This window comes from Centruroides vittatus, unplaced genomic scaffold, assembly GCF_030686945.1.
Source record: "Centruroides vittatus isolate TY-2023 unplaced genomic scaffold, ASM3068694v2 contig_150, whole genome shotgun sequence".
Taxonomy (NCBI): Eukaryota; Metazoa; Arthropoda; class Arachnida; order Scorpiones; family Buthidae; genus Centruroides; species Centruroides vittatus.
In genome coordinates this window covers 2,416,113-2,437,720 of record NW_027120928.1, presented here as the reverse complement: position 1 = coordinate 2,437,720, position 21,608 = coordinate 2,416,113, and the positions used below count along the sequence as shown (strand labels likewise).

Genomic DNA, 21,608 nt, shown 5'->3' with positions numbered 1-21,608 from the left:
CAGAGGCACAGTAGAGATCACAAAGAAAATCATTACCTCCAATTTATCTATTCTTTTTGGAATCAAATCTTCGACTTCTGTTTGTTTCAGAAAAGTAAGCTCAGGATAATTTCTTTCAAGTCTTCACCATTAGGGCCCCGTACATTGGGCCACTTGGGTCAAGTGCCTCTCTCGTCTCGGTTACCCTTTTCCTAATCCCCAAGGGTGCCTCAAACAACTTAAAATTTGTGACATTAGCCTATTCTGCAAATATAAAAGAAACTAATGAACGAAATTTGTCCTTTGCAACATCGTCATATGTTGATGAAAATCCCATCCCTTGTTTTCGAGCTCAAGTTAGCACCGAGTGCAAGCAGCGCCAGAGCGCTGATTCGCCGTTGAATCATAGAGTTTGAAGCTCCTTGCGTAATATACGATGTCCTTTTTTTATAGTTTGTGCCCCCTTTTTCATAGTCTGCGGGAGCCGCTGCTCACCATCCACCACTGGTTTAGTGGATAAAACAACTGAACACCGCAGGTTAGGCGCAAACCCGGACCTACGTACTAACCAAGTTAGCCAATGTTTCGGAAAACAAACAAAAGCTATGTGACCTACACGAAAGAATTTTGGACATATAAAACGAGCAATTATTTATTGTAACATAGTCACAATGACAAGCTGCAATTTTTAATCATATTTTTAATATATTTAATTTAAAATATATATTCTCTATCTCGAATTAGTAGTGTACATGATAATTTACCCCTGTACGTCATAATTTACCTGAGAACTGTAGTCATGTCGGTCATCTATGTAATTCTGTACACGGGAAATGTTTGAATAGAAATCACATGACATCCGATCTATACCGGACGTACTGTACCTATAAAGTAATCGGGACCTCCTGCTCATAAGGTTTCCATGTCTGGTCTCGACTTTCATCTCTCTAACATCGTTCTCTAGATTGAGGAAGGACAGACAAACAGTAGGCATTTAGAGGTCTATAATTTATTCAAATTGAAGCCTAATATATTCTGCATATGAATTTTAAAATAACTTTTAAACACATTTTACAGATAAATAAATAAACTCAAAGTATTGATAATATAGGTCTATATTACTTGATTTTCTCTATGATTTGCATGTAACTAGACAAGAAAATTAACCCTTATATTTTAAAAATATAAAAAATAATATTTTTAATATTAATAATAAATTTTCTAGCTTTTATTTTAAATTTTTTTCTGAAATGTTAATATAAAATTTAAGTGATACTCTTTTAATTTATCCAAAAAGTCTAAATTAAACAGTGAAGATTGTAGCTTCAAATAAGTAAAATGAAGACATTTTGTATAATTTTAATACATTTAAATTTAGTAGTTATTTTGCTTTTATGTGTTAACTAATTTATGGAAAAAAGTTGGCAACGTTGTTGCTGAACTGTTTCGGCATTTTTAATTTAGTTTTAGCCATAATAATTGCTACCATTACCTTTAAATTTTCGAATTGGTTCGGGAGATGTTAAAGTGGATGGGGCCTATCTCCCGAACCAATAATCCGATTTTCCTAAAAATTTCTGGAAACATTTATCTCTAATGCACAAACCTGTTTGCAAAATTTCAGAAAATTTCGACAAAACGTACAGAAACTTTTAAGCTTCAAATTCGGTGAAAAAATAGCTCCACCGACAGACAAACTAACATCCATACATACAGGAAAAAAACCGATTTTTTAAATATTTCTTGGCGTTTTAAGAGTTCAAAAATGTAAAAATCTTGGGGTCATTTCTTTGACTGATCTGTTCCCTTCTGTTATATAATAGTAAAAACCATTATAAAGCGCTCCGTCGTAAAGCAAGACTCGTATTTCCAATAAGCTGCGTCGTAAATCGAGATTACATTACGAGAAGACACAGATTTAACTATATATAATACTACATGAAATAATCAATAAAAGTTGTGGAATCTAAATATGAAATTCCTCATTTATAATAGAAAATTTATGTATGTCATAAAAAAAACGAGATTGTGCATTTAATTGCCGTAAATCGGGGACTATCGTATTTTGTGAATTAATTTTTATAAAATTAATTTAAAATAAATATGTATAAATTTTAAAAACTTCTCCGATCTATTTTATCATCATTCCGGAAGAAATGGGCACATTTTGTCTATTTTATAAATAATATTTATAGACTGCAGACATATACATTCCAACTGCCCGTCTGTCCGTTTGTCTGTCCTTTATTAATCTCGAAAACAGTTAGATACACGAAAATCGAGACCAGATATGAACTATATAGGAATTTCCGGTCTTGAACAGAAGTCGCGTGATATTTTTAAGTTAAAAGATGATTAAAAATTGCAACCAAGCATTGTCATGATGTCACAATAGTATACCTTTTTTTATTTACGTTTTCATTGTTTTGTTGCAACCACATATTATTTCCTTATCTTAATTTACTATCTTCTCTTTATTTCAACACTGTTGGAACAATTCACTTGCCTCTAACAGACATTTCTTTTACTATTCTATTGTTAATTGTTCTCATTTATATAATCTTTTCAATGTCAGGATTTCAATTTATTCTAATGAATAACAATTTCTCTCATTATCATATGCATTACTTATATTTTATATCTGTATATATTGCTTATCTACTGTTTATAAATTAAGTTATTTAAATATATAATTAAGAAATGTAATTATTTTTTTTATTTGTATTTTTTTACCGTTTTCAATGTGCTATAATTAAAACATTGGATTGTGCTAAATTCTCAATCTTAATTAATTTTATTAATTAAATTTATGAGACTGTTAGCGTTTTCAAAACTTTTTCCGTTTGTTTGTCTGTACGTTTCCGCTAAATGTTAGCAATTCATTTGATATAGAGACTTCTTTGACAACGTGGAAACTTTTCCATTTTTAAACTAAGCCTATGCAAATGAATTCATAAACATACTTTTCTTAAATATTTTCTATCAAAGGAAGAATAAAATTTATAGAAAACCGATATTTAGATCCATTTATAGCTTTTCTTTGTCAAATGATGCACTCAAACCTATGATTCCAACCTTCTGGTTTGTAAAAGAATGTAATGTGACTCACTGCTCTAGTGTCTAAAATTAGGTAAATCACTTAGAAAGTTTGTTCTCCAGAAGAGTTTAAAGTTTGAAAAGAAACAAAATAGAAAAATTGAGATAACATAGAGACAAATAAGGTAAGGAAGAATGATGAAGTGTTATTCAGATACCTTTTCTAAAACAAAGCTAAAGATACCTACCTGCCAATGATATTTCTAACTATAAAATAAAAACTGTAAAAATTATTTAAGGAATCTAGATAAATTATTGTATTTTTAGAGATTATAATATATATAATATATATTTTATAGAAGATTAAGTGGTAGAGATTGAGAGACATGCGACAGGCCTGACCACTGCAAATACGAGGCTCCCACTTTTACAGCAAGCCATAAAAATATACGAGTAATATCACAAATAACAATAAAATTTTTATCACGTATGAAAAGAGGTTTTAATTTGTATCATTTTTATACCATTTTTTGCATAAAATATTACATTTTTGTGGCTATAAAATGATGCAAAAGACACACTTGCTTTTAACGAGTATGAGAAGAGAGAATAAAGAAATCAAACCGATCTCTAACCAAATTTTCTATAATTTATGTAAGTTTTAAATTAATATTTATTCGAATTTTAATATTTACATTCGGGAGTAATTACTTATTCAAAATACAATATATATATATTGTTATATGATTATGTTATGTATATGGCGGAGAAAATTACTGCACCCTTCTAGTTTTGCACAAAAGACTAAAAAAAAGGGAAATACGTCACGAATAATGTGTAAAATGTTGCGCCCTAAGTTTAGCGGTTCCTTCAATTGAAACATAGACTTTAGTGGCAACACTGAGGGTATTGAAGGAGAGTAGTGCGCCACTGTACAGATGGAGGATGGCACCTTGTTAGATTCTTCGGGCCCTGCGCTGAGTGTACAATAATGTCTGTAAATCCTTATATATATAGTACAATAAATCGCATGCTTGCATCTGAGTATATGTTTCATTTGATGGAACCAAAATATTTTTCTGAAAAATTGTATAAAATAATTTTGTGTAATAATTACAATTAATTAGGTAAACTTTTCCCTATGACTGGGAAATATTTTTGCATGTAGTTGAGAAGTAAATTGAGAGAGTTTATTAAAGTTTTAATTTATTCTTAAATATATTTCGTATAATTTTTTACTTAAATTAATATAAAAGTACTTCAATTATCATTTTAAATGACTGAATTTTTATGGTCGAACGATCAAAATCTTAAACTGATAAATAATTCAATTTATAAAATCATATTTGTTAATGAATGCAATTCTATTATTAATATGCAATAATTAACTTAATTAATGGTTTTATAATAAAATTAAAATAATGTAAATTTTAAACAATAAATTATATAATTTTTATAATGATGATAATAATAATAAAAGTAATTGCATTTGAAAAAATGTAAACATTTTAATAATCAAGTTAATTGCAGTTCTCTCTGTATTTAACTGGTCCACAGTTAACATGATTAAAGTGTTTACATTTTTTATATTTTAATTAATAATACACCAACTTCCAAATAACTATTTAAACTGAATAATAGAGTAGTTATGATAATAATGGTATCAATTTTATCATAACTTCGATGTAAAAATTAACATTTCTCTATAAATTATCTAATTATTTTACTTTATTATTTTCCAATAAACTTTTGATAATATTATTAATTAATAATTTACTATTCATGTTATTAATTTATTCAGATTGCTTCTTTATCTCTGAAGCTAGCTTCTTTCTCATCAGAGCCCTAATGCTAGCATCCTTTTGATCATAACCTCTACTAGCATTCCTCTCGTCATCATCTCAATCATTTCACGATCTTCATCTATAACTTACTTATCTTTTTCTAATTCCTTTTAAAAATATATTCTTTCAGTTGAATTCATGTTTATTTCACATTTAATATATTTTCTACACGAACTACAGAAGGATATTCAACAACTCTATCCTTCGGTATTATTATTCATGTTTACAGTGTACTGTATAAACTAGATAAATACATTTGCTTCTCCATTGCTTTAGCTTTATTAAACATAAACATTGCGGTAAATATTTACACGCTGTCTTGATACAACCCACCTCGAAAAACATCAAATTTTCATTTGAATTTATTCCTTCTTCTCATTCCATAACGGTGTTTAATAAATAATAAAAGTAAATTTTACATTAATTAAAATATTCTAATTAATTTGTTTTATAACAGCGGGATCGATCAAAAAATGACCTCCCAAGATTTTTACATTTTTGGACTTAGAGGAACTTGAAACGTTGAGTGTTTCAAAAAAATTTTTAGTATTTGAAAGAAAAAATGGGTTTTTTCCGTACGTATGGATGTTAGTGTACGTGGGAGCCGGATTTTTCCACCGAATTTAAAGCTTAATAACTCTTGTATCGTTTGTCAAATATTTCTGAAATTTTACTGGGAGGTTTGAGAATTAGGGGGAGATGTTTCTAGAAATTATCAGAAAAATCAAACAATTGGTTCGGGAGATATGGTCCCTCCCCTTAATATCTTTCGAATCAATCTGAAGACTTATAAAGGTAATTGTAGCAATTATTAGGGATGAATACAAGTAGAAAATGGCAGAAAAGTCCGGCAACAACGTTTTCATTTTTTTTTTAAATATAATTTTTAATTTTAACATTATTCTATGCATCTGTCTTTCTAATTAAGTTATGTAATAAAGTAAAAATTATTATCATAATTCTGTTAAGTAGATGATGTACAGTATATATCTACATTGTGAATTTAAAATCTTTATATGTATTTATAACGTGTATTGTTTATTTCCAAACAAATCTTCAACATAAAATTCTAAATTTACATAAACAAAGCTCTTGCAGTTAATTTTAATATAATTAAATGTTAAAAATTTTATCTTTTGTTTTAATAAAATATATTAATATCATAAGTACTGTATAGTTAATCGGTGTATGCGGCCCCTACGCTCTCCATACCTCACCTCAATTTTCATCTGTTTAACTATGTTCTCGAGATTAACAAAGGACAGACAGTCAGACGGACAAATACTAGGTTTATTGGGCTGCAATTTGAAAATTACAGCCGAATAAACCATTTCTCATTATCTTCAGGATCGCTGTCTACTCCAGCACATCAATTATGAGCCCATTTAAGGCAAACGACCCGTCCTTCAATACTTCCTGCCTCGGACGCAGAGCTATGTTTGAATGTTGTTAGTCTATATTAAAAACTTCAGAATTACACTATAAGTAAATGAATGCTCTGCAGAATCAATTATGAAGTTCTTGCAGTTACTGCTAATTTACACCACTAGCCAAAAATATAAGGAATTCTGTTCTGCTTCGGTTTCCCCCCTATAATGTTTACGCAAAGCGTAAATATAAGAAAGATTAGTTATTGCTTAATTTACATATTTTTTTTTATTTACCAATATAAGATGTAAATTGGATATCAAAATGAACACTAACAGACACATACAGATGTACTCTACATAGATACAGATAGATACAAATCCGTGTGTATTATTTGTATGAATGCAATGAAACTATCTTATCTTCACTAGAGAGAGATTTAATACAGGAATTTTTAATATATCAGAAAATAAATATGACAGTAAATTACTATCTATATTTATTCAGTAAATAACCGATGCATTTTTGTTATTGATTTAACATAATTATTGACAATTAATAAATAAACACACCTGATTTATATTCGCTGAGCTTCTTGTTTTATTCCGAACGTTTTCAGCGAATATAAATCAGATATGTTTATTTATTAATTGATTTAAACGGTCTGAGAAGGAGATAGATAGATAGATAATCATTGACTTTTGAAAAATTCCTAGACGTTAAGAAACGTTATTGGGCTGCAATTTGAAAAAATTGTAGACCTATAAATTCCTACTGTCGTTCGTCTGGTGTCCGTCCGTCTATCTGTCCTTCCTCAATCTCAAGAACGGAGTTAGGTATGTGGAAATTGAGATAACATATGAAAAGCTTGAGCCAGGAGGCCCTGATTAAATAAATACGATCTTTCGATGTAAACCGGAATTCATGTTATTTCAATACAAAAATTTTCCTTTGAAAAGAGTTAGATAGATGACCGGCACGACTCCATTTCTAACGGAAAAGTATGATGTACAGGGCAAGCCACTAATTTGAGATGGAGAGCATATATTTTAAAATTAATAAATTAAAAATATGATTAAAAATTGCAGCCCGGCATTGTGACGATGTCACAATAAATAATCGCTCGTTCTCTAATTTTATTTTAATTTATACAAAATTTTACAAAGAATGATAAGATATGTATAGGTAAAGAGAAGAGGGCTTTATTCAATTTATTTGGGGAAAATAAAGAGAGGGAGGAGTAAGAAGGAAGAAGGATAAGAAAGAAGAATGGTTAAGGAAATATGGAGGAAAATTTTGTATATAAATTATAATGTTTTTGTAAAAAAACTGAATGTTAAAGTAACGAAAATGGGTTCTATACTGTAAATTTTTATTTAAATTACTTGCATGAGTTCATTTGACATTTTCGGATGTAAACGTGCTTTTAAAGAATAAAACTTTTCTCACGTAACACACTTTATCATTTTCTATAATAAGATCGATTTAGATAACACTAAAAAGTTATACCTTCAATTATTATCCCTTTGTGTCTTTTTTAACTCTATTTAAAATTTATTTTGTATACTAGTACTTTCTATATATTAACAGCACTTATTATACTGGAAATTATGGATGCAGATATTTAGTCTTACAGATCAAAAATAATGTTCTTTATTTAGTTCACCCGAACACATACACTTTAAACATGTGTTTCGGACTCGTATGTCCCTCCTCGGCAGGCCTTTAAACGACACTTTCTACAATTAACAATAAAAACATTTCTTGGTACAATTATAACTAAAATTAGTTAAAAACAAACATTTCCCGACAATAAATTTAAAAATTCTTACAATTTCAGTATTTCCGATCTTCTCTACATTTCCATTTAAACTCACGATCCACATATATCCAATATTTAAAGGATAAATTAAATTTATTAGAAGTTTCTAGTTCTAGTATAAAAAATGTGGATGACTTATTAAATAGATTAAAAAATATAACAAGTAATGAAAATATGAAGTTAATATCACTCGATGTTGTAAACATGTATCCTAGCATAACAATAGAAGATATAGAAAATTCTTTAAGAAAAATAAATACACCACATTGGATAATTAAATTTTGCCTAATTATAATTAAAAATAACTACTTTCAGTTCTATAAGAAATTCTACACCCAAACAGAAGAAATGCCTATAGGTACACGTATAGGTCCAAAATTGGCCGAAATAACAATGATACAAATAGATGAAAAGATCAAAAATATAGAAGGTATTGAATTTTACAGCAGGTATGTGGATGATTGCATAATAATTTCTGATACAACGAAAACAAATGAAAATATAATTATAAATAAGACCAATAAGATTAAAGAGAATATCAAATTTGAATTAGAAAAAGAAAAACAGAATAGTATAAATTATTTAGATATAACAATAGAAAGAAAAAATAATAAATTAATTTACAAGAAATATGTTAAACCAATACAAATACCCAAAATAATTAATTAGAAATCTGTGATTCCGGTCAGTATGAAATATAATATATTTAAAATGTATATGAATAAAATAAGGCAAAGAACGAGCGAAATAGAAACACAAAAACAACAAGAAAAAATAATTAAAATGTTTATTTTAAACGATTACCCAAAATGTATAATTAAAAATAGAATCAACTTAATACCGGAAAAAATAAATTCAACAAAAAAACAATTATGTTACAGAAAAGAAGAAAAATATGATATAACAGAGGAGAAAGGAATAGTATACTCATTTGATTGTAATTGTAATCCAAAGAAATCACATATATGAGAAACTAAAAGAAAATTAAAAATAAGATTAAGTGAACATATCGGAGCAATCGAAGGAAACTATGCAAATTCGGCAGTAGCTGACCATTGTAGTACAGAAGGTTGTGCAATTGATCTAAATACGGTAAAAATCGGGAAAAAGGAAAAAAAACAATTGTAAAAGACAACTGTATGAGTATTTAAATATAAGTAGGCAAACTAATAAAATGAATAACAACAATGGTAGAGAGATCCACCAATCGTGGTTAAGCATTATAAGAAGGGGGAGAAAGAGGTATAAAAGATGCGATGGGAACGTATTAGAATCGAAATTAAGTAGAAACGAATAAACAAAAAAATGTAAGTTAATTGAAATAATAATATTTTAGATAATAATTAAATTTATCGTTTTAAACTGATTTTAACGTATAAAAATTAGGAATGTGTAAAATTGTATGGTTGCTGTGGATCGTGAGTTTAAGTGGAAATGTAGAGAAGATCGGAAATACAGAAATTGTAAGAATTTTTAAATTTATTGTCGGGAAATGTTTGTGTTTTTAACTAATTTTAGTTATAATTGTACCGAGAAATGTTTTTATTGTTAATTGTAGAAAGTGTCGTCTAAAGGCCTGCCGAGGAGGGACATAAGAGTCCGAAACACATGTTTAAAGTGTATGTGTTCGGGTGAACTAAATAAAGAACATTATTTTTGATCTGTAAGACTAAATATCTGCATCCATAATTTCCAGTATAATAATTGCTGTTAATATATAGAAAGTACTAGTATACAAAATAAATTTTTAAATAAAGTTATACTTCCTCCTTTTCTATTATTATAATACTGCAGAATAATTACACTGAATTAATATTATGCAGACAAATGATTACCCAAATTTTAGTCTCACGTAACTAAATAAAATATAATTATATTATCTTATATTAAATCGATAAAATGTTATTCTATACGTTACATTCTCCAACAATTTCGCTTAAAATTGTTAATACAATTTTTTATATTTTAAATATGAAGTTAATAAATGAGTAAATGCTGTTTTTTCTACTTATATTAGCTAGATCCATTTATTACCATTATTCATAAGTTAAGTAATTTAAGTTAGTTAAGAAATTAGCACATATATTACAAGTTTCTTTCCTTATTAATAACAGAAGAAAAATTATATTCGAGAATATAAATTAATATATTCTAAATAATGATTTCATTTAATAATAAACAAAGACCATAAAACAAACCAGCAACGAGTTGCTCATCTTTCCCTGCAACATTTAAAATTTTGATGATGCCGTCTGTTATATTTTATTTAAAAACTTTTATATTTCTAACTATTACAAAATGGGGAAAATCATAATTTTGAGGGTAGAGATGAGTTTAATAAAAAATTGTAAATGCTAATAACGAGTAAAATCGTCATTAAGTCCGACCCTACTGGAGATAAACAAGACCCCCATTATTTCCTCAACTCTTCGACCTTTTGCCTCCAAAATTTAACAGCAGCAATCTTCCTGATACACAAACATCCCTACAAAATTTCAGAAATTTTCGAGAAAAAGCACAGGAGTTGTCCTAAGTCCAAAAATGTAAAAAAACTGGGGAGGAGTCATTTTTTGCCGGATGCCATACTTTCTCTCTGTTTATAACAGCCGGGAAAGCAAAATTATTTGTAATTAGAAGACACAAAAGTTAATCGGAATGTTTACAATTCTGTTGTGCGATTTTATGTTTCTGTGGTGTTTTTACACCACAGAAACTTTACATGTGTTAGGAAGAAAAGAACCTCAAAAGGATGGTAAATTTTATGTTTCGAGGTGTAAACAGAGTTGAATTGTAAAGGCTCCAATTTATTTTCGTGTCTTCTAACTCCAAGAGTATTACTTTAAGAATTTTCCACTTTGGTTTAATAAATAAAATTGTTTTCTAAAACATGAAGATATATATATTTATAAGTTACATATACAGTGTATTTATTTTCCTTTTCTACAACATGAGTTTATTTAGTTTAATAATGTAAAAAAATATTGCAAATAAAATTTTCAATAGAATAGAATAAAGAAAGAATATATATATTTATATTTTTAAAAGTTTTTTAAAATATTTTTTAATATAATATACTGAAAGTAAAAAGTAAAATCGTTGTTATTTCTGTATAGTGAGTGATTTTAATTTCAGTATTGTTGATTTTACAATTAGAAATATTTACTCGATGCATATAAAAACTATAAAATTTCTTGGCTTATATTCAGGAATTTACTAAGTTTAAGTCGCAATAGATTTAGAAACAAGTAAAGTCCGACGCCCTACAAACAATTGTTTATATTTGGATCTGTATCTTGAAGCCAATTAACGATAGTCTACGACGTAGATTTAACAAATATTTCTCTACTTATCGCTTCAACATATATGTAATAATTTAGGAATTATTATACACAACGTCTGTTATGTTATATCATGTAATTTTCATCGTCTACTCTTATTTTATATTTTAATTGTATAATAATATAACTGCAGTTACTTCCAGACAGTTGTGCTATAATTAATTCCCTTACCCTTACTTTACAGGGTGGCGCGAAAATCAAGTTTACCGAGACATAAAAATAAGTTATAATGACTCATAACTGAGTTAAATTATTATATAATTACTTTTATGTATTCTTTAAAAATAAAGAATATTTTTTAAAGTAAAAAAAAATTCAACAAATAATTTATTCTTATATCTTGTACTTATTAATTAATAAAAAATGTAAATAATTACATACATAAATAAAAAATAAATTCTTGCGGTTATTAACTGAGTAATTTGTAAGCCATTATTGTGTTTCTCATCCTAGAATATTCATTACGTTAACAATTTATCTTAATCAAGCTTGTTTATTACATCTTAAAACACATTTCCCGGTATCATTTGTTTCTTTTATCTTTATTTATAAAATTATATTTTTAGAAAACGACTTAATTATAATCACAAGAGAGTTTTTGTTTCAAATTTATAAAAGAACATAAATTTTATTACTTTTTTACGGAAATAATTAAAATCAAAAGCTAATTTAATATTTAAATTTTCTTAGGGAAAAAAATAATTTTTGTATTATTTAATACATTTTATGCAAACATTAATTATTTATTTATTCATAAATATATTTTTTATATATAGGTTTATATAAAACAGTTTTTTAAATAACTGTTTGTAAGTAAAATATATAAAGTATTATAATAAGAAATATTTTAAATTTTACAAAATATTGTTTTAACAAGCATATTCAGAAACAGAATATAAGATATATTATTTAGTAAATTATTAGTAAAAATTTAGATTTTAGAAAAATATTTATTGTATGGTATGGTACTATAAGTTATAACGAGAAGATCTATAACTTGTAAACTCGTAACTAAGTATAAAAATCCAGCGAAGTGTTGCATAACTTTCCTGGCAATAAAGTTAAAATTGCGTGTGGCGCCATCTGTTACGAGATTTTATTTAAAACATATTTGATATTTTTAGTTATTATAAAATGACAAAAAGCTTAATTTTGAGGTTAGAAACGAGTTTTATAAAAATTACAAACGATAATAACGAGTAAATTCTCCATTCAACCCGACTCCGAGATATAACTCGAGATATGATATGTGACTCCTATCTCCCCACTTCTTTGACCTTTAGCCACCAAAATTTAACAGCATAAATCCCCCTAATACACAAACCTCTGCAAAATTTCAGAAATTTTCGACAAAAGACACGTGATTTATTAATCTTTGAAGCGGGTGAAAATTTATGCTCCTCATGCACTCTAAAAGCGCAGAAAAAACCCTAAATGTTTTGCATTTATCGAGGTTTCTAAGTCCCTTGAATCCAAAAATATAAAAATCCTATGGGTCATTTGTTGAATAATCGCCATATTTTTCCTCTGTTATATATAAAAGCCGAGAAAGTAAAACTATGACTTGTATTATTATTTTTTTTCAAGTATTACTTTTTATTTTTTTCTCCTTAAAAAATTATATGCTTCTAAAAATATACATATTTATAATATTTTACCAGAAAATTATTAATAAAATATTTTTATAAATTCTATCTCTCTTTGAATGTTTACATTGAATAAAAATTATAAACCTAAAAATAACACGCATTTATACTTTTATATAAAACTAATGAATTAAATTTTATATCAATATCTTTCCTACGCTTTCTGATATAATTTAATGAAAAGTGGTAATCAGTCATAAGTTAAATAAGTTTTAAGAGAGTGTAGTTATTTACTAGTCGAATGTCATATTAATTATTCATATTTTAATTTATAATGTTCCTGCATTAACCGAATAGCTAAGTTTATTAATTAACAAGTTATGAGTATCATTAGAATGCATGATAAATATCTGTCATTTACTGTTTAGAATATTTGTCATATTACCGAAGGGGAAAGTGTTCAGATTGCACGTTCTTTGTAAGGTTCGAACCCACTTCCTCTGAGAACCATAAAAACTAACAAAAAAGGCAGAAAGGAAATACTCCTGGTGCTCTTTAAGCAGAAATAACTCTCATCTTTTTCCTCTATCCATTTTAATTATGTTTTCATCAATTTTGTAGAAGAAAAACACGTACATTCGTATTTACAAGTATGCCCTCTATTACACGATTAACTGATTCTTGAAGCTTCATATAATAAAATTTAATAATGAAAGATGTATATTCTGTGAATTGGTAAGAAATATTCATAAAGAATACGATTGTTTCTTCTCCCCTCTTCCAATGTTATATTCCAATATTTCATAATCGAAATTTATATTTTCCTCGTTTCTAGTAAAACTTTAGATATTTCCTCGGAGAAAAATATTTGTTCACTTCCCGTAAAAATTTTGACAAAAGTATGAAACTGAAAAAATATTGTATTTTGTCATGTCCGAAATGTTGCATGCAAGGATGTCTTTTGTAATATCGTGCAGTTCTTCAAGATAAGTTACTTTAAATTTATTTATATTTGATATTTGTGATTAAAATACTACTAACAACATATTAATATGTTAGTTAGAAAATATACTTGTGTTTTTAGGAAATATGTTTAACTTATATCAATTTAAGTTTATCTGTACGAAATATATGTAGATATTAAATTACGTTAGTTTCTATATACGTACACAAACTATAAAGCCCACACAGTAATTTATATATACCTATATAAATTAGTGTGTGCTTTTATTAACTTTCTACGTGTTTAATGTTTGTTTATTTTTCTATTTTTCGAGCCATGTTTTATGAAACTCTTAGCGTTGGGCTTCCCTGCAGAACAGATAACTTTGCAGTGAAGCTATCATTCAGTTACTTTCAGTTGCAACTTTTACTTTTATAAATTAAAAGAGAAATTCGATAATATTGTTAGCTTGAAAATGTTCTTTTACTAATAATCTAATAATCGTTGATTTTATCATTTCGAAATGTGAAAAACTCTAACTAAACAACTTTACAATATTTATTTGTAAGTTATTGACTGTACACATCTTGAAGAAGGCTTTTCTACAATATAATTAACTTTTAATTGTAGAATATTTATTTCAATTTATGAATGTTAGAATTTTATATTTTTAATAATAAATAAGAATTTGAGTATAAACTAAATACAAAGATTTTATCCAAATTTTATTTATAAATGGAGAAATTTATAAACCTGTAAGCACATATTTTCGTATATAAAAATTCTGTCAAATTCTAATCATTTTAAATGTTTGTACAGTTTAATTAAACTGGATACAAACGTGAAAATTTTGGAAACAAAACGGTAATTTAACGAGTAATTAGATTCTTCATTCTCATTAATTAGATTGATTTCTGTTATGATTATGTCAAATCATAGTGAAGATTATATATATATATATACACGTTAATCAATTGTTTAATTTGAAATGAAAGCACAAAATGAATAGTTTCGTGAAGTCTTATGAGCTTTATATCTAAATATACAGAATATATGCGTATGTGCTATTTATATCACCAGAATTAATAAATATCTCGACATTTAAAATTTAAAAATATATTTAAATGAAATTAAATCTTATAATTTATTTTAATAAATCAATAAAATACTTAAAACTGAAAAGTTGAGTTTTTATCTCTATGAAACAATTTGTATATATAGATAATGCTAACATATGATAATTATCTTCTATACCGCTTACAGTTCCTATGAAATTACTTATAGAAAGTTTTCTATGTTTTCGGAAATTTTGCTGACACAAATAATAATAACACCATTTAATTATTCAAAAAAACTTAAGTTTTCTTGTTTCTAATTATTAAATATAGATTAAATGCAGTGCAATTCTCTCTATCAATAATATCCATTTATAGAAAGTATTTATTATCTGTTTATATTTATTATTCTTATAGTATTAACTGATTTTTCCACTTAAAAAACGTTAAAAGAGCTTTTAGCGATGATGATTTTTGACAACAACAATATACAGTTCGAGTAGACGTATCTTTAAAACCTTGGCCAAAGTTAAATAGGACAAATACAAAACTTTAAATAAAACATATAAATAAAATAAATTCTATTAAGGAAAGAATAAAATATTTTGAATTAGATATCGGTTTGTAGAAACAAATTACAAACTGAAACTCCAGTAGCTCAATGCAATTTATTCAAATAGAAATTGCATCTTATGTTTATGTTAAAAGTAAATAAATAAATAAACATATATTCTAAAATAAATTGAAGATGTCAGTTTTCAATTTATTTATAAATAAATTTTACGTATAAAAGAATAAATGTTTCGCATTTTTATTTATTTTTTTAACTTTTTCCGCTTCGTGACACTAAGAGGGTTTTTTTTAAACAAGCCTCATTATGGGTTCGGCCAGACTGACAATGGGGTGGCCGGATGGTGAGGGAAGGGTTCCAACATATCCTCACAGACCACCCCCTCGAAAAATTCTTGGGGTTTTTCGACCCGTGTGGATTTAATCCCGGATCCCCAGAGCGGTAGACTGCCACCTAAGTTCTCGGCTATCCGTCCGTACATGCATTTATTAAGAGGCAAAAATGCTCAGTATTTTGCATAAGGAACCATGATGTAACAATGACTTTCAAGAGATTCCTTGCCTAATTCCACGTTGGTCAATGTTCGGCTAAACGAGTCATTGAGGCTCTTCTACATCTGTACTGCTACTTCCGTATACTTACACAATTCATTTTTATAAACGCGGTGTATACTATTTACATAAATGTAACGTTTTTGAGGGTTTGCTGTATATTTGCGCATTCTATAAATTTACTTTACGAAACAGCTGTAGGAGAAATGGAAGTAACACAATTTCAAGAAGATGAAGGCCTTAAAATGCCTTATAAATCTGCGAAGTCAGTTAATGAATTTTAAAGATATGTTTCTAAAATTGTATACGAACATTTCATGAATGCAGCATGAGGCTTATGATTCATATTTGGAATCACATATAGTCGCGAATCATTACATTAAATTATAAACTTTTCACTTCTATACTTAACTGATACATGACATGATTTGCTTCCCATTTGGAAATTGTGAGTAGCATTCGAGGTTGAGGCCGCGAATGCCATCCTCACCAAGGAGAGGCTCTCACCAATTACTACTTTAGCAAGTGGAAAGTCAAAATTTGTCAACATTGCTCGAGATAAAATGCTGTTTCCAGACTTTTACTCCCCCAGTAAATTTATGTTAGATTTTTACAGATTTTAAGAATTCTACACAGTGAGAATAAGGAAGACACGACCACATACACATACGTCGCACTAATTAACTTATTGTTTCAGGTTGACAGCAACTCCCTCCCTGGGATCGAGATCGTACAAGACAATACAACAATCAAATATTCTGAACTTTAATAAAATTTTAATAAAACATGAACTACGTATATAACTATATATTCAGTTAGATTTTATTACTTATCAATTAATTTAATTTGACCTCTATTAAATTAGTTATTGCTATTAATAATATATAGTGTATAAACTATATAAACTAGTAGCAATAGCTAATAGTTATTATTTGAAAAAATTTATAATGGAGCATCGCTACTTGTTAAACTAAAATATGTCAAAATCATTTCGCCTTTTTAAATTAAATTTTATTTTCTATCTTTTGATGCCAAATGTTTCGAATTTTTAAAATATAATTAAAGCAATTCTACTCAATTCTCTGTGCATCTAATGATCATAAAGTATTGAAATTAGAGGATCCTCGTTTCTTGCAACGTTTGAAACATTCAAGCTAAAAACTACTTTTCAAAAGTAGCTACCAGTCGTAAAATTGTTAGGAAGCACCATATATAAAATAATAGTAATTAAGCTGTAATATATATATATATATATATATATATTATATATTTATTATAGCTTAATTACTATAATTACTATTAATTTACACTTTATATATATAAAGTATATATTATATACGCTTAAAACAAAGAAGATATAGGAGATAACGAAGTTTAATGGATCTGCCAATCTCTGCAGCCGCAATTTCAGTACTGCCCAGCAGGGTGTTCAATGATGTAATGTAATTTGTCGGGTGTGACGTTACATGACGTAAATATATGTCTTTTGCTATTATTCGAAACAATAGGTAGAGAATATTACATAGATATAGATATAGGTCTAGATGTATATAGATATTGCATTTCATACTACAGTACTCAAACTAAAATATACAGCCGATAGGATAGGATAGGATGTTAAAGGAAAGGCCTGACTCAATGGTATAGCCTTGGGAAAGAAAGGGGGATAGGTAAGGTAGTAGAGAGTGGGGTGGGTGGGGATGAGGAAGGGGGAAAAAAAAAAAAAAAAAAAAAAAAAAAAAAAAAAAAAAAAAAAAAGGAGGGCTGTAGGGCGTCTGCCGGGAACTGAGGAGGATGCAATTGAAACAGAAGGGACCGCAAGTAGAAAGTAAACAAAAGGGGGTAAGACGCGACGGTAACCAATTAGGGGGAGCGAGCTACAGGAGTAACCATAGCAGCAGGGAACCGGAGAGAGGAGGTAGAGGTTAGTAAGGGATAGGTGTCGGAAAATGATGCACCAAGATACAGGGTATGGCAAGGAAGTTACATAGAACGGATGTTGAACATAAAACAGCAGAAATACAAAGACCAGTGGATAAAAATGTAACAGAGGATGAATGGTACAGGATACGGAGATTGTACATAATACGGGGGGAGACGGAATACAGTGGTTATACAATAAGCAAAGAATGTACAGTACATTATACAATGGTAGCCTTATGATAAAGGATAAATAAAATATAATGGTTAAACATGATGAGAAAGAGCTCGATGATGCCAAAGTTAAACAGGATACAACACACTAGGCTGAATAGGAGCATGGTAACACTGCAACGAGGATGTGGAAATATGAGTTGCTTTTAGAAGGTCTGTTGATAGTTCATAAGATTAAGGTTGTGAACAAAGTTTGTAAAGGCACAGAAGATTTTCCTATTGTCGATGAAGGTGTTTAGTTTACAGGGCCAGTGGTGCCCGTCTTTTTCCACCAGTTGCCTCAGATGAGAGCGGTGAGTAACGTACTTAGTGCAAGTAAAGATAAGGTGATGAGGATCATCACCTTCTACACCGCAGTCACACAGACCGTTGCCTTTCTTTAAGAAACGACAAAGGTAGGCCTTAAAGTTACCATGTGCCGTCATAATCTGAGTGAGAGCATGCGAGGTTTCTAGGTGTTTGTTAAACATCCTATTGTTAACATTAGGGATGAATTCATGAGTGATGCGACCGGTGTTGCTTTTATCCCACTCATTTTGCCACCTGTCCATGATGATATTATTAAGTTTGCTACAGAGATAGGACATTGGGAGTGACGAGTGGTTGCAATTCGTTGCAATATCCTTAGCTTTTTTGGCCAAGTGGTCAGCTCTATCATTCCCGACGTTTCCAGAGTGACCTCTTATCCAGTAGAAGTTTATTTTGGTGGAGTCTTCGAGTGCATATATTAACTTGAGGCTGTTTTCAATTATGGGGAGTTTGACATTTTCATTTTTAATTTGATGGAGGGCAATCCGGCTATCACTGATAATATTGATTGTCCTGTGTTGTAGCCATTGGATATTAGTATGAATATACTTTAATGAGTTGAAGATTGCTAGTGATTCTGCCTGGTTAATAGAGCAATTTTTATGCAGTTTGTATACTGCTTGCCAAAAGTTCCTTTTTGAAGAATCTTCGAGGCATACTGAGGCACCTACATCATCTGACGTTTTCGAGCCGTCGGTAAAGAAGTTGAGGCCGTTCGGGATAAAGGTTTCTTTGAGGTAAAAGTTGCTAGAGATATTATTGGCTGGGTGTTTGTTTTCCATTTTCGTGTTAAGGTCAATACCATTCTTAACAATTTCATTGACAAGAGAGTGGGTAAGATCAGGAAGCTTTAAGTCGGAGATGTGTTTATGGAGTTGATCTTGATTGATGTCTGCTGTGATCATCTTTATGAAGAGATTCTTAATATACCTGTATAAGATAGTCAGATGAATAGGGAGTAGCCCTGCAATAACCAATAGGGCATCCGTAGGAGCTGTTCTATAGGATTTGGTAATTGCAATGGCTGAGGTCCGTTGTGCTGAGAGGAGTTTACGGCGTATGTGGGTCTTGGCAACAGCATGGCCCCAGACCTCACAGCCATACGTGAGAATTGGCTCTACGGCCCCCTTGTAGATTGTCCTGCTGTTTTGATGATTTAAGCCCCAGTAATTACGGGCGATGCACCTAAGTGCATGATTAACTCTAACAGCCTTGTCGTAAGTGTAGTGGATGTGGTCCCTCCAAGTCAGTTTTGGGTCTAGGATCAGACCTAGATACTTGATATTGTTTGTCCACTGGATTTTTTGATTGTTAATTTTAATAGAAGGACGCTTCTGAAGGGGATTCCCTTTAGGGAAAACCATACAGTTACATTTATTATAATTGATAATGAGCTTGTTCTCCTCACTCCACTTGTGTACCAACTTCAGCAGATTATTAGTATAAGTCTGTAAGGTATCATGATTATGATGGCTTAGCAGGATGGCTGTGTCGTCTGCATAGCCTTGAATATATGGGTCTCCATTTAGATTTGTTCCTTTAGTGATGTTCAATAGACCATTATATAGGATATTCCAAAGGAGAGGTCCTGATTTTGAGCCCTGAGGGCATCCTCTCGAGATAAACGATCTATAGTGGATTTTACCAGTCTCAATTGCCATTACCTCCCTTTCCGAAAGGAAGCTGCGAAGAAGTTTTAGAATGTTGGCCGGACAGTTTGTTTTGATCAGAGTAGACAGGATGGCTGGCCACCATGCGTGGTCGAAAGCGCCCTTGAAGTCAATGGTGACCATCATGGTGTGCCTACCTTCGAGTTTTGCAGTCTGAATATATTGGATGATTTTTCCAATGGCCTGATGTGTATTCTTACCTTTTCTAAAGCCATATTGTGCTTCATTTAGGGCTGCCTGATTCTCGAGGTGATGGAGGATTCTTCCCGCCATCAGTGCATCCAGAACCTTCCCAATCACTGCTAGGAGAGAGATTGGGCGATAGCCGGAGGCGTCAGTCGGTGATGAGTTCTTCTCTTTTTGAATGAGTCTAACAGAGGCTTCTTTCCAAAGTTTTGGGAAGTATCCCAGAGATAAACACTTGTTGAACAGTATGAGAAAAGTGGTGGGGATGGCAGAGAACGCATGCTGGGCCATCCTCCAATCGATAAGATCTGGGCCTGGGGCCTTTCTCTTCTTTATCCTTTGAAATTCTTTGCCAATTTCGTTTGAAGTGAAAGGACAATCATTGCAAGTAGTTAATTCCTTTTGGCTTTTTTCCCTCGTGTTTTTATGTTCTGCGGAGTCGTTAATAGGATCATCAGGGGGGAAAAGAGCTGAGAAAATAGCTCTATATGTCTCTCTCAGGTTGGTGGTATGAATATTGGGATTAGAAATGGTGGCCGGAATGGTAGAGGCTTTGTTTTTTTTAATTACAGTATAATATGGAATACTCCAAGGGCCCTTTGAGTTAGAAGAAGTGCAGAAGTTCTTCCAAGAATTACTTCTAGTGCGATTTATGAGAGTTTTATAATCCCTGAAAAGAGTTAGGTACGTCTGCTTAAGAGAGAGTTTAGTAGTGGGGTCTACCTCTCGCACGTAGCGCCTCTTTGCCGCCCGGACTTTTTTCCTGTTTGTCTCCAGTTCCTTGTTCCACCAGGGAGCCGAGGGCTTTTTAGCTTTGATGTGGGTGGACCAATAGAATGCTTCCCTTAGAGCCCTTTGGAGCTGTTCAACAGCGATGTCAATTTCCTGACAAGAGTTGATGCTAATGAGGTCAGAGGGGTCCCACATACATTTGATATTTTCCTCATAATGATCCCAATTTGTGTTGTTACAGATGTTGATGTTAGCAGGGCAGTTGATGTCTGTTATCTTGGTAAGGATGTAAGCATGGTCGCTTGCAGAAACCTGATGCTGAGTCCTGCAGTCGATGTTAAATATGGTAGATTTCCTGTTGCCCAGACATAGGTCGATCCAACTTTTCCCGTTACTACTGGAGAAAGTTGGAAGCGTGCTGACGTTATAGGACTGAATGTCCAGTTCGGTCATAAGTTCACAGA

General features: G+C 30.1%; 1 protein-coding gene across 2 annotated transcripts in view; it reads left to right on the top strand.

The window, feature by feature from the left end:
* The window catches only part of LOC136968638 (epithelial membrane protein 1-like), a 72,271-nt gene that overhangs the window by 27,409 nt on the left and 23,254 nt on the right, over positions 1-21,608 (top strand). The window contains exon 1 of one of the 2 annotated variants that reach the window (XM_067262642.1): positions 9,490-9,512. The exons of the other annotated variant lie outside the window; for it this stretch is intronic. The gene's annotated coding sequence lies outside the window, so the exon portion shown is untranslated. Of the gene's footprint in view, positions 1-9,489; positions 9,513-21,608 lie in introns of those variants that run through there. 2 annotated transcript variants of the gene reach the window in all.